Source organism: Galeopterus variegatus, unplaced genomic scaffold, assembly GCF_000696425.1.
Source record: "Galeopterus variegatus unplaced genomic scaffold, G_variegatus-3.0.2 Scaffold558, whole genome shotgun sequence".
In the NCBI taxonomy this organism is placed as follows: Eukaryota; Metazoa; Chordata; class Mammalia; order Dermoptera; family Cynocephalidae; genus Galeopterus; species Galeopterus variegatus.
The window spans coordinates 74,054-89,257 of record NW_007726669.1 but is presented as its reverse complement, the minus strand read 5'-3'; positions in this window follow the sequence as shown (position 1 = coordinate 89,257).

The window sequence follows — 15,204 nt, the reverse complement described above, 5'->3', positions numbered from 1 at the left end:
TTTTTGACACAATGGCTATTAATATTTGTATTCTCCTTTTTTAGGTGAGTTTTTGTGCCAGGACAAGAACTCCCTTCTCCATTACTCTCTGCATTTTCATGCGTCTATGGCTAAATCTCATCAATTAAATATAGGCAGAAGTGATATGTTAGTTTTTGAGCCTAGTTTGTTAAGAATTATGCAAGCTTTCTTCATCTTCACTTTGCCCACTCATTGGCTGATACATAAAAATTTGAAGCCCTAGTGGTTTGCAGAGCTACCAGTTGAAGGGAAGCCTGGGTTCGGAATCAAAATAAGAGAAGCTACCCTTTGAAAATGCACAACAAATCTGCATGTAAGTGGAAAATAAAGTTCAATTGTGTTCTCACTAAAATTTTGAAATATGTTTGTTATGGCAACTTAACTACTACAAAAAATGTTGCCTGAAACAGAGTATAACAATATCCTGAAATATATGGCATTATCATAGCTGTCATGTGGCAGGTGGCAAAGCAACTGATATCAGAAAGTGGAAATCACAAAATCCATGTCATGTGGTGACAGCACATTTGTAAACCATTGTCTCAAGTAAGGCAAACCATTTGCATATATCTGTAACTCCAAGAGAAGAATTGAAAACAGAATATTATGATGTATTTTGGTTGATGCTGAATGGGTTTAAGGTACTAGAGGGGAAAAAAAAAGATGAGCTCCAGAAAGGACTTTCAACTTTTCAAAGAAAAGAGATACAGAGAATCCCAGAATTTGGAGCCTTGAAGGATTAAAAAAAAAGTTTAATAATTCTAGACCCCCAAACTGTGANGAGAGAATCCCAGAATTTGGCGCCTTAAAGGATTAAAAAAAAAGTTTAATAATGCTAGACCCCCAAACTGTGATCAATAGAGATAAAAGGAAATTGAACAACAAAGGCCCATCAAGGCTCAGCCCTATACAAAACAAATGAAGATTGTGACCTTTCCATCAGTCGTGTGAGATGACTTCATGGTAATCATCTGTATGGATTATTCTCCACTTACTCCCACTCCCAGCCACCAGAGTTCTATTCTCCACCCTTCATTGCTCTATGTGTGGCTTAGGAAGCTTTTCCTTATAACTTGCTTCTCCTGAGTTGCCTTGCAGTTGGTTTCTAGTTGAGCTTATATGCATCTAGCAGGACTTTGGAGAGTTAGACTATTCCCTGCCCATTCTCTCGTTCCTTTGGCAGAACCTACATTTCTCCATCACTATACCTTCTTACAGGTGGACCCCCTTTCATGGTTCACATTCTCACTGGGCTCTAATAACTCTGTTTCCTTGCATTGTCCTTGTAGCACTGAGAGTGGTAACAAATTCATTCTGTTGGTAGTCACTAAGCAGTTCATCATCTTTTGTTTCCCTATCCCTATTGATGCCTCGTAAAATGACCCCTTTATTGCAATCCCTTTATATAAATGATCTGAAGCAAATTATTTTTCCTACTAAGACTATAACTCAAACACCATTACTAAACTGAGATGAAGAGTCATGGAAGCAAAAAACAAAGAAATCAGTGAGATTTAAGAATTACATCATGAAAAGAACTACTAGCCCTTGGAACTTACTTGGAGAAAATAGATTAAAACCCTACTATATATTTTATAGAATTGAATTTTCAAAATACAACAGTCTATGCCCAAAGCAGCCTTTGAATATCTGGGCCTTAGCACAAATTTGGAGTTCTTAAGTGTGTCTCCAAAAATGCGGGTTAGAAAGGAGGCTATGCCAGCTATACAGCTCTTCTCCCAAGTGTGAAATATCTTCAGTAAAAGTGGCTCCGGGAGGCTAATGGTCCAAAGGGAATATCTCAGAGTAGAGCCACAGTGACCTATGCAAAAGTATAGACAAGGGGGTTCCTTCCTGAGAGCAGAATCAAGATCTATTTTCCTCATTGTCAGGATAGTAAGATGTCACAATAGCCCAGCAGGAACTTAAAATTTCTATGGACCAGTAACTGTTGTGTCTCCTAGTTTTCTCTTTTTCTCAATGGGAAGGTGGAAGGATATTTTCCTGCTTGTCTTGCTTTGATATTGGATGTTTGTAGAGGATGTGAAGACAGTTAACTTGACACTACTGTTTCAAAGGCTATCTGCACATGAGGAGCCACACCTGGGCCTGATGAAATAAACTCAGTATCACCAAAAAATCACCAGGATCTAAACTTGATGAAGTGATTAGATGGGATTTTCAGATGTTATCTTTATGGAAGATAGAAATTTGGGGCCAACCCCGTGGCGCACTCGGGAGAGTGTGGCACTGGGAGCACAGTGGCGCTCCCGCCGCGGGTTCAGATCCTATATAGGGATGGCTGGTGCACTCACTGGCTGAGCGCAGTACGGGCAACATCAAGCCAAGGGTTGCAATCCCCTTACCAGTCACGAAAAAGACAAAAGAAAAAAAAAAGAAGATAGAAATTTGTTCTTTGAGTGAGACTACAAATAGATATTTTGGTGTTCACATGATGTTCATTTGTGGCAGAGACAGAAGGCCACGTGTTCATCAGTAATTCATGTTTTTCTTCAGTATTATAGTTGCTCCTTTCCCAATTCTTTTTGCATCTATGTGAGGTTGTATTATCAGTTCTCAACAATAGAATATGAGCAAAAATGACTTGTGTCACTTTCACGTCAAATGGTTAAGAGGTAGATGTCTTCTTCATCATCTCTTTCATCTGCCAGCTATAAGTGAAGGACTCTGAGAGTTTAGAGGATGATAGAATAAAAGAAATATTGGTTGTCAGATCAGTATATAAAACGCTACACAAGAAACACCTACACTGAATTCTTGTGCAAGCAATAAATGAATTTCTCTTTTTTTCCTAACTGTTGAAACTCTGAATCCTATTTTTTATGGTTTTTTTCCCTCAGCTGTTATCATAAATCTAATTATAATACACATCTTTTAAATTTTTTAAATTTTTTTTCTGCTTTTGGTTGGGTTGAAATTTTTTGAAATTCCTTTTATTCATGGATTTTTTATAAGCTAGAGGTTGTACTTTAATTATTTTAATAAATGCAATACATTTTAAACATTTAAACAATTTTCTAACAAAATCTAAAATCATCTAAGATCAATCTTGAATGGAACATTTCTAGTCCCTTTTATATCATAATAGCGGAGTCCCTGAGCACGATAGCTTGTTTCTGTCATCAGAACCAGCAGGCCTGAAGGGACATTTGGCTAACAGCTTTTTATTTTTACTTTCATGGATTCTCTCCTTTGTAGATTTATTACCATTGCTATTGACTGCGTGTGGAATAGAGGAGTACTGACAAAGAGTGAACTTGAGGAGCCATCGTGAATGGAAATACTTTTCCCCCTCTACACATCCATAACAGAGTTCTAAATTAAAAACTGGTTCACCAGTGACTCCTCCATGGGCCGTCCAGTTCAGACATTCAGAAGCAATGTCTTCTCACCACCCACAGCATGTGGAACCATCTTGAGTGTTGGCTGTATCACTTCCTGCATCACTTTCCTTGTTAGAAAACAAAGCCTCTTGTGTTCCTTCCTGAGACCCCCTGGTCCTGCCTCAGTCAAATATTTTAATTGTGTTGCATTTTTAGAGAGACTTTTTTCATTAACCTGCAACATTCCATTGCTGACAGAACGGCTGACAAAGCAGTTGACACAGAGGCTATTACTTTGAGCAGTTTCTAAACAATATCATTTTTCTGCCCATCTGCGTTCAGTGAAATTATAGGGTCCTTTCTTGTGGAACAATGGAGCTTCAGCTCCCATGCCAGGGGTCCTGAACAGATTCCATACCAACCTTCTGAGCTCCAGTATGAATGCAATTATCACTGAAAATGTCAGTTCAGGAACTTGCAGTATCAGTATATTGGTTCATCTTGGCATGCCAGAGAAAGGAGGAATGGAGTTTTATTAAACTCCTGGCCTGGTGATGTAATGGGTGTGTGTATGACAGACACACACACACACACACATACACACACATACATACATATGCATATGTATAATCTCCTGCTAATCNGCTATTACTTTGAGCAGTTTCTAAACAATATCATTTTTCTGCCCATCTGCTTTCAGTGAAATTATAGGGTCCTTTCTTGTGGAACAATGGAGCTTCAGCTCCCATGCCAGGGGTCCTGAACAGATTCCATACCAACCTTCTGAGCTCCAGTATGAATGCAATTATCACTGAAAATGTCAGTTCAGGAACTTGCAGTATCACTATATTGGTTCATCTTGGCATGCCAGAGAAAGGAGGAATGGAGTTTTATTAAACTCCTGGCCTGGTGATGTAATGGGTGTGTGTATGACAGACAGACAGACACACACACACACATACACACACATACATACATATGCATATGTATAATCTCCTGCTAATCTGATATTTATCCTGGGAAAATAAGAGCAATATTTATAGAAATGCATGGAGGCAGATCAGCTGTGAATCTGAACTGAGGGCTGATAAATTCTCTTTATCTTCATCTACCTGACAAATGAAACGGCCTGCTAAACAGGCTGAAAATTCAATCAGATACCTACAAACGGCAAGCATCCCATATGGAAAAAGGAAAAGTTTGGTGAACATCTTGGACTGGAATCTCACAGAATAGGGGATAAAGAAGTTTCCTCTACCTCTTACATCTATAAGGTTATCTGAAATGATGACATTTTAATTGCTGTCACCAATATATGCCAATTCAACCATTCTAATTTTCATTCCATTCACAGTCCATAGAGAAAACAATCCCTAACTTTTCCTGATCCTGAGATTCCCATTAATCCATCTCCCAAGACCCTACCTAATGCATATGACAAATGTGTGTTTTCCTATGGACTAGCAGTCTGCAATGTGGAGTATACACATCCAAGACGGAGTTATGTGACGATCCATTGAACAGTGGGAGAAATCTATGAAAATATCTTTTAGTATTTTTGCCTTATTCCTTTTAGTCCCCATATCTGTCAATGTTTTTTAATGTTTATGATATATTAGTACAATTGCATATAATATCATTATAAATAATGAGTATATAGATTTTATAATATATATAATTATACATAATAAACATTAAATATATAATGAACAATAAATATATTATAGCATGAAGGTATACTTAATTTTTTTTAATGATAGGAATGTGCAATTAAAAAAAATTAAAGAACATTGTTCTACAGCAGGTATTCTAAATCTTTAATATGTACACAAACCTTCTGGGGATTTTGTAAAATGGATATTGAGATTCAGTAGGTCTGGGATAGGGTAGAAAATTTGCAGTTCTAACAAACTTCTAGGCAGTGCTGATGCTGTTGGTTCTTGGATTAGCCTTGGAATACCGAGGTATAAGTGTGATTTAATGGCCTGCTGAAATTATCCCCTTCCCAGAATATTTCTTCCTCTGGTAAAGTGGAGATACTTAGAAACTCCTCCTGTATGAAAACTTTTCATCGGAAGGCAAAAGTATTGTTTTAGGTTTTCTTTGTTTTATTTTCATTTGTATCTCGTAAGATAGGTAGAGATGTATAGGCATGTTGAGGTTGGGATCCCTTGGAAACAAAATCTGAGACAAAGATTTGCACACATGAAATTTAGTGGGGAGTGCCATCAGGAGATGCAGTTTTGGGGAATGTACATCTGTCAGACACTAGATATGAGCTGTCTCTAGAACGGAGGGTATCGTTGTGTGATGTGGTTCTTCTCAACAGAAGGAAATTCCAGGAGAGCTACTAAGCTGATAGCTGCCAGCAGCCAACATCCCCAGCAGATGTAGGAATGAGTGCCTCTGTCCTGAAGGGTAGGGGTCTGGGTAGCACACCACAGCACGACTATAATTTACCCTAATTAACCGCTTGTTACTCTCAGACATACTTTGTATAAAAAGCTGCCCCAGGATTACAATGGCCTCCTTTCCTGTGGAAATACAAAGTATAACAGGGCAAACTAGAGCTCCCATTACTTCTAGTCGTAGGACTGTAACTGACATCGTCAAAATTGAGATAGTGATAGCAAGAAGTATCCAAGTGAATGACCTGGGCATCAAACATATTCTTCTCTGCCCGTGTTGCTGAGTAACATAAGTCTTACCTCCTCCTGGTTATAAGAGTCCATTACCTCTGGTCTGTTGGAATAATGAAGCCAAAGTGATGGGGTGTGAGCTATAGCTTGGAGTTTAATGGGATTCACACTTTCTCCCCCATTAGAAGCCTTCCCTTTCTGGAAAACAGGACCTCTAATCCTGCAGAGCCTAGTAGTTTGGTGATAAAAAGCATAAATTCTCAATTGAGTCACTGAAACTGATAGTAAGTGGGGTCCCTCTTAGATCTTCCTCTTGGATTCCAGAGCCAAGATTCTACCTACTGGGTTTCTTGATGTTTCCTATAGATTGCACCTCTTCCTCACAGAGTATCATCACCAAGCTGGTGCCCCAGTTGCAACTTCAAGTCATTCCCTTGCTATAGCAGGCTGGCATCTACCAAGTGGCATTGACCATGGAAAGTAGATCCCATCCATGGTCATGTGTTCATTGCTACCTCTTTGTTGTGAAGAGGCTCCCTTGGTCTAATACAGTGGTGTACAGGCTACAATCCCATGTTGTTGTATTAAAAATTCTGCAAGATCTTGGATATAAGTGTTGGATAAGGGCCACCAGACAGGGAAAGCAAACTCATACCTGAAAACATTTCAGTTCTGGTATTCCAGGGACCACTTTGAGTGAAATTAAAAGATGCAGAAATAAGTAGAGGATAAATTTAACTTTGATGCAGCCACAACAAAGGCTTTAGGACAATTTCTATGAGAGCTCTTGACATGGGATGGTCTTTCAGAATTCTCCCACATTGAAATAAGAGAATCAGGTTTTTATATGCTTATATGGACAATCATTCAATATGGGATGCTTTTTGGAAGGGGTGTGACCTTGGTGAAGGTAACTCTCTTCAGGTCAAGGCAATTCCTATGGAGGAATTCATCTGTCAGTTGCCAACATTCCCACAATCTAAAAGAAAGGATGCTTTGCTCCTTAAGGAAGATGACAGGATCTCAGCCCCATCATGTTACCACAACATCCACTACAAGATATATGCATATACTTGTCTCTATTCTTAAAAGTGAATTATGCTCAGTTTCTTTCCATGAGGACAGATAATTTTGAAGTTGAAGTTGTCAGATACATTGCCAATATAGGATATAATGATAGAAAGAAAAACAGCATTAAATCCCTGGAGGTAGAAAACCCCAAAACGGTGATAAGGGGAACTGAGAGAAGAAAATGTGAAAGTGCTGAAGATGTCATTATCTATTTCCCAACATGATACCCAGCTATTCCAACCTCTTCCATATCCCTCTGTGGATCATCTTTATGTATCCAATGGTGGTCCTAGGCTGGGTAGTGTGCATCTGTCAGTGGGCAGAGAGAACTGTGCAAATGTCAAGAGATAGTGACACTGAGTATTAAACAATGCAATGTCTAAAATCCACTGTTACAGACTGGATCCTGGCTGAAAAAACAAAAACAAAAGCAAACAAAGAAATAAACTAATGGAAATGTGTAGTCTTGGAGCAAAAGCTTTAGCAGTATGTGGTGGTTAGTAAAACTGCCTGTACTAGCCCAGATCTCTTGCCCAGTCTAGTCTGTCTCTCACAGGCTGCCAATCAATCTTCACTAAGACATTCACTAACTGCAGCGTAAGTTATGTATCTTTCCAGTAATTTCTGCAAAACCAAAAGCTTTTCTATTTCTGCTTTCTATAACTCTACTATACATTCACAGTGATTTCATAGCAATTCCATGTAGTGAATATTATCCTTGTTTTTTCAGACATGTGGGGTATATACACAGGAGTAATATTCCATCTTTGCCTTTCACCCACTGCATGACATTGTTTCCATCATATAGACTCTGAGTCTCAATTTTCTCATCCATAATGTGGCAAAAGGTAGGAATCAAATAATGAAAGTAAAGATTTATCAATAAGGTCTGTTGTATAATTTATACTTAATAGTTAGCAACTATTATTTAATATCATTTTTAGCTTTAAAGATTTTTTATGTACTAGGATGTGAAATATCCAAGGTTGTTAAAATTGTGTGTTAACTTAGAATAAATGAATCTAGCACAATTAACGTGAATTGGGTGTGTGAGTGTTTCTAAGCACATTTTATTGTAATTATTTTGGCCGTTTATAAATATTTGTATTCATTATTTTTCCAATATTTTAAAAAGCTAAAGTTTTCAGATAGCTTAATACCAGATGAGTGAGTCCTTTCCCTGTCTTATTCTCAGCACTGTAACTGTGTAAAAGACGTTTAACATTTCATGTTTCAATTTCTTTATCCACAAACTGGAGGCCATCAGCCTGACCTGCATCATCAAAAAGCAATTTCTATTAGCAAATTAATGACTGCTGAGGCAGCTATCAGTGCTGAGTATCATTCATATGAGATTGGGCTTCAATTGCCAAACAGAAAGTGAACCATTCCAGGAAGCCCCTTTGGGAACAAGAGTTTAAGTTTTTCTCTTCCTGGCTGCTAAGGAAAAGTACTGGTCAAAGAGAAGAGAGAAAGGCAAGGGGGAGGAGAGGGCCAGGGAGGAGAGGAGATAAAGCAGTTCAAGGTTGCGTTTTCCTGACTTCATTCCTGCAATGTCGGCCTCACCCTTTATGACAAGGTCTGGGGAAGATGTAGTTTATGATGTGCTTCAAGTGTGATAAAGAAACTGAGAGGTGAGCCCGGGAAGGGTTAGGTGTCCTTGAGGACCGGATGGGCTTGAGTACTCTGTGAGGATGGATGTTATTAAATTGAATTATTATTATTAGCACTTAGACAACGTAGAGAGGAAAAGGAGACAGGAAAGAGAGCTAAATTAAAACTGCGTATGGGTCACGTTGTGAGAGAATTCTGAGAGCTGCAGCTGACCTGTAAATAAGTCAAGGTGTATTCCGTGAGGGGCTGGTTATTCAGTGGGTGCTCTCTAATTCTATGAGGAGTGGGGTCACGTTGTGAGAGAATTCTGAGAGCTGCAGCTGACCTGTAAATAAGTCAAGGTGTATTCCATGAGGGGCTGGTTATTCAGTGGGCGCTCTCTAATTCTATGAGGAGTGGATTTCCCAGGAGTTTTGTTATCTGAAGTTACGGAGGCAAGCCCTTGCCTCTTCTGTGGTTTCACTGAGAAACAAAGATATAACTAAATAGGATTCCTAAGGTCTGCTCCTTGAATAATCTCTGCTCCAGTCAAAGTAGATCCCCCTCCTCTGGTTCCCGTATATTTGCCCATGTTATTCCACCTTGCACGGTACCTTCATGCTTTTCTGATCTGGGTCAGGTTCTCCCACCTTTCACAGGCCAGTTTTGAAACTGCATTAATCATGTTTATTGGTAGTAGTTAACATTTATGAAACACTTATCATGTGCCAGGCACTGTGCTAATCACTTAGCATTTATTTTATCTCCTTTTATCTTCACATGTGCCCTATGAGGTAGATTTCTTTGACCTTATTTCACATTTGAAGATCTTACCTCACAGAGCTATATAGTTTGACCCCAAGGNGCATTAATCATGTTTATTGGTAGTAGTTAACATTTATGAAACACTTATCATGTGCCAGGCACTGTGCTAATCACTTAGCATTTATTTTATCTCCTTTTATCTTCACATGTGCCCTATGAGGTAGATTTCTTTGACCTTATTTCACATTTGAAGATCTTACCTCACAGAGCTATATAGTTTGACCCCAAGGCTCACGACAAGTGTCAAAAATGAAACTCAGGGGCCGGCCCGGTGGCGCACTGGATAGTGCGCCGCTTGGGAAGCGCGGCGGCGCTCCCGTCCGAGGGTTCGGATCCCACATACAGACCGGCTCCCGCTCACTGGCTGAGCGAGGCGCGGGAGCAACACCGAGGCTTGCGATCCCGTTGCCGGTCCCCGGTCCGGTACGGGGGCAACACTGAGGGTTGCGATCCGTTGCCGGACACGGAAAAAAGACAAAATGAAGTTACGGAGGCAAGCCCTTGCCTCTTCTGTGGTTTCACTGAGAAACAAAGATATAACTAAATAGGATTCCTAAGGTCTGCTCCTTGAATAATCTCTGCTCCAGTCAAAGTAGATCCCCCTCCTCTGGTTCCCGTATATTTGCCCATGTTATTCCACCTTGCACGGTACCTTCATGCTTTTCTGATCTGGGTCAGGTTCTCCCACCTTTCACAGGCCAGTTTTGAAACTGCATTAATCATGTTTATTGGTAGTAGTTAACATTTATGAAACACTTATCATGTGCCAGGCATTGTGCTAATCACTTAGCATTTATTTTATCTCCTTTTATCTTCACATGTGCCCTATGAGGAAGATTTCTTTGGCCTTATTTCACATTTGAAGATCTTACCTCACAGAGCTATATAGTTTGACCCCAAGGCTCACGACAAGTGTCAAAAATGAAACTCAGTCTTGATTCTGCCTGACTCCAAATCTGGTGATCCTAAATTCTACTGGTCCCCATGAAGCCTAAGCAGGTAACTCTAATCCATACTGACCTGTCAATCCTACCATCTGCATTTCATTTCAGTTTGATTCACCTAAGAGTACAAATCAAAGAAATTGGGAGGGAGAACTAGAAATTTCTATGTTCTGAGGATGAAACAGGTTTTGGGATATAGGTGGTGCTTTCATTTCCTCCTTGGTCACCAGAGTAAATGGGATTCTGGCAAGGAATGGAAGTTCCATAAAGAAGCAATAAAGAGAAAGCACTCACTAAGTGGTGGAGTTACTACTCTGAGCAGAATTACTATCCTGAGGATTATCCTGTAGCTGATTTTGATAAACAGAAAAAATAGTTCATTAAACTACCAATGCAAAACAGCTTGAGTCCAGAAAAGAGGTATATGGCACAGATGAGGAAATGCTGAGCACTTACCACATAAAAATATAAAACAATCTATTTCAAACATCATTTATGTCCCATGGGGCATGCACTGATACATCAATTTCTGTTCTTATATTATTTGATCTATCAGTAGCAATCAACTATTGAAATATGCCCTCCTCTTAGACATATAGTCCTGGGCCTCATAACCATGTTTCAGTCAACAACAGACCACAGATGCGACAGTGGTCCCTTAAGTTTCTAATGGTTATACCATATAGCGTAGGTGTGTGGTAGGCTATGCATTCTAGGTTTGTGTAAGTAGACTTTATTATGTTTTCACAAGGACAAAATCACCTAGTGATATATTTCTCAGAACATATCCTCGTCATTAAGAAATTCATAACTGTACCTTTTTTTTTTTTCTTGAACTTCCATGGTGGGAACACATTTCCCTCCAGCCTGGGGTTTTCTCTTACCTTATTAGCCTCTATCTTTCCAGACTTTTATGCCTCTTCTAGATTTATGAAGCTTGTCCTGCTGCAGGATCTTTCCTTATCCCCCTCCTCATCTTCATCCACCCTCTCTGGGTGACCGGGGTGACCTTATCTACTCTCTTAGTTTTAATTTGCATCCATACAACCATCAGGAAAAACTTCATCTGTATCCTGGACTTCCCTTAAATTCCAGACTAGAATATTCAAGTAATATTTAAAAGTTCTACATGAATATCTAATAGCCATCCCAAACATTAGCAGGACAAAACAAAAAAAAAAAGCAACTCCTAATTTTTCATGAAAGAATTCTTTCCCAAACCACTCTTCCCTATTTCTATAAAAAATACTACCATCTACTTGATTGTACAAGCCAAGAATCTGGGGGTTATCTTTGTTTCCTCTCTTTTATTCAACCCACCATGCCCCCTCCTTTAAAAAGTCTTATCGATTATTCCTCTAAAACATTTCTCCAATTGGTTCACATCTCTAAATCTCCATTATCACTCCTATTCAAAAATTAATAATGTATTGTCTGGAATTTCAAAATAAACATCTACTGGCTTCTTGCTTCTCCATGTGTCCATGTTTGAGTCACTCTCCACAAGGCAGCAAATGGGCTTCTTAAAAATGTAGACCTGATCATTCATTTGCTCAAGCCTTTCATGAAATGTGTGGTCCCATTTGGACAAATATGCAAACCTGTGACCCTGGCCCACAAATCTCTCTGGTGCTGACCTTCATCTCGGAACACCTAGCCACTCCTCCCCTGCCTATTTTGACTATCACATTGATCCTTTTTGTCTTCCTAGCGCAACCCAAATTCATTTTTCCTTGGATTTTTCTCACATCTGTCCCCTCTGCCTGGAATGCTCTCCCCATGAACTTGTTATTACATTCCATCTTCATGTTACCTCCCAGGCAGTTTTCAGTAGCTTCCTGGTCATTATGACACCCAATTTTAATGATATCAATAGCATGTATCTTTACTTGCTCTCTTTATACTTATTTATATTTATTTTACATCTCTTCCATTCTGACTAGAATGCTGATTTATAAAAACAAGCTTATTTGTTGTTTATAATTCTAGTGATTAGACAATGTCTAGTACATAGCAGACATTCAGTAGATTTTGTTGAAAGGAAAAGAAAAAGAAAAAGAAATAAAATACAGCAAAAAAAGGAACAGAAGACCAAGCCTCTATACCAATGCATTAAGTACTTACTACCCCCAAAATGAATCTAAAATTTGACATAAGAATGAACATGCAGTGATGAAAGTGTCACTGAAATTTAGTGAGTCCAGGAAGATCATCAGAAGATGCAAATGAAGGTTATGCCTCTTTAAAAAAAGAAAAAAATATAGCTGTTTAAATAAAGAACATGAGGGAATAGAACTGTAATCGAAGAAACTAGTATATACCTGAACAGAAATCCTCAAACTTATCTGAGGTAGTACAGTGTAAAACACTTTGGTGATTAAATATGACAGAAAAGCCAAGTATTACCACTGTGAGATGATACTATACAGAGAATTACTAGAAAAAATATATGTGGTTATAGTTTTTTCACTGTAGATTATAAAAATTGTACACAAGGAAGTTAAAGTGCAGAGTGAAAGGTACACAGAGAACTTTTCAAATATTCTCACACTTTTCTCAGCCAAAGATAACACAGTCTTTGTAAGAGAACTGAGTAACATACTTGTCAATTTTCTCTCTGTTGAAATTCAAATCAAATCAGTCATTTGGTGCTATCTGTAAGCTGAATAAAACTGGGCTGCCTAAATGGTCTGCTCTCACTGCAGCTTTTTATTAAAAGAAAAAAAAAAGTTAGTCAACTTAAATTTTTACTAAAATTTCTCAAAATCACATTAAAAACATAATAAGACATAACACTTAATGGAATGTTTTTTGATCATCCTGTGTGTATGCATGTGGGGGGAAGAGATAGGATGAGAGAAAAAGAGAAAAGGAGATTTTTGTAAATATGTGTGTCTCTGTATTACATATGGCACTTAAACTAAAAAATCTTTCTTTTATTTCTCTCTTTAAATTTGTCCAACCTCTCCCTTCTCTTTTATCCAACCCATATTAACTATTGTCTGGCCAACCACATCTTTCTGTTTCTATTCTTCTTTCTTCTGCCATTAGCTCTTTAGTCTACACAATGGAAATAAAATTAAACAGATCTAAGATCTTCTCAGTTTCCTTTCTTATATGTCTATGAAATTACTGTCTGTGACACCACTGTAACCCTACATTCTAAATATAAGCAGTCTCTGTTGCTGCCATCCTATCTACGTTTTAGCATCATTTCTCCTGTGGCTTCTTGCAATTGTTTCTTAGTTGGTCTCTCTTACATCTCTCTTAGAGCATATCTCATGGTATACATATGTACATATATGTGTGTATATATATATATATTTTTTTTTACATAAATCTATCCAAGACACTCTCTTGCTTAAAATGCTAAAATAATTGTTATTGCTATTAAATTCCAAGAGCCATCACAGATGCTGAAAAAAAGCTTTGCATAATATGACATCTTCCTAATTTTTAAAATTTTTTATTTTCATTGAGTCATAATTGATTATACGTATTTTTGGGGTTCAACGTTGACATATGTTGGTCAAATCGATATTACTATCATATATATTGCTACACGTTGTACTTATTCTTTGTGACCCTTGTCCAATCTTACCCCACCCCCCTCTCCTTCCCCCGTCACACTTTTGATAACCCTAGATTTCTTCTCTCCTTCTGAAAGAGTAATGGTTACTCTGTTAATTTGTTTCCTAGATGATCTGTCCAATGCTGAGAGGTGTGTTCAGGTCCCCCAATATTATCATAGAGCAGATGCTTCTTCTGTCACACTTGAATGGGCTTTGTAGAGCGAGATATCCTCTTCTTTTTTCTTGGTCTCTGCTGGTGACTCTACTTGTGGCAATACACTCCAGTGGCTGGCAGACCATCTGCACAGTGGTTGAGGCATCTAGCTGCTTTCATGGCAGCCATGGTTATTGTGGTGTCTGTGGTGGGCCACCCACATGGAGATGCTGTTTTTGGCATGCCCCTTACTCAGTTGCTGGTGGCAGTGGTGTTGTGCCTGGTTGTTGGCGGAGGGTCTGGTCCCTGGCTCCAAGCTTCGGGACCATGGCAGACCCCCCCCACCTTCCTAGTTTTTGAACCTTATCTCATACCTTATTCTACAACTAAACCTTGGTCTGCAACTTCATGAGTCTTCCATAAAATCTAGAATATGCTGTGCTCCCTGCTGCTTCTGGACCTTTTCATAAATACTCTTCTTCTACTGCAATATTCCCTCTTTCATTCTCCAGCTAACTCTATTCATCCATTGGCTGGATCAGCTAAAACATCTCTCAGATAAGCTTAGGTCCTCCTATCAAATGTACTCAAAGCATCACCTTTTCCTCAAAGCTCTTATGAAAATTGTAATTAATTGCACAATGATTTGTCTAATTTCAGTTTTCCTTCCGAGACTAAAAGATACATGAGGGCAAGGATGTTCTCATTCTAGCACAGTGAAAAAAATATGAGTCACACACATAACTTGAATGAATAAGTGCATAATGCATCCATTGAATGTCTACATCTACAAAAAGAAGAGTATATGCCATCTTTCTGCCTCTTCTTGATAAATCCACTTTTTATAAAAATTAGGAAGAAATAAGCTTTTAAATAAGGAAACCTTTTTCATCATGGTCACAGTGACAGGAATTTGGGGGAAACCTGACCATGTCATCCTGGAATTGATAACTTTAAAGAAGAAATCTGGTCCCTTTAAAATATGACCTAGTTTCCCTAAGTCCTGGAATTGATAACTTTAAAGAAGAAATCTGATCCCTT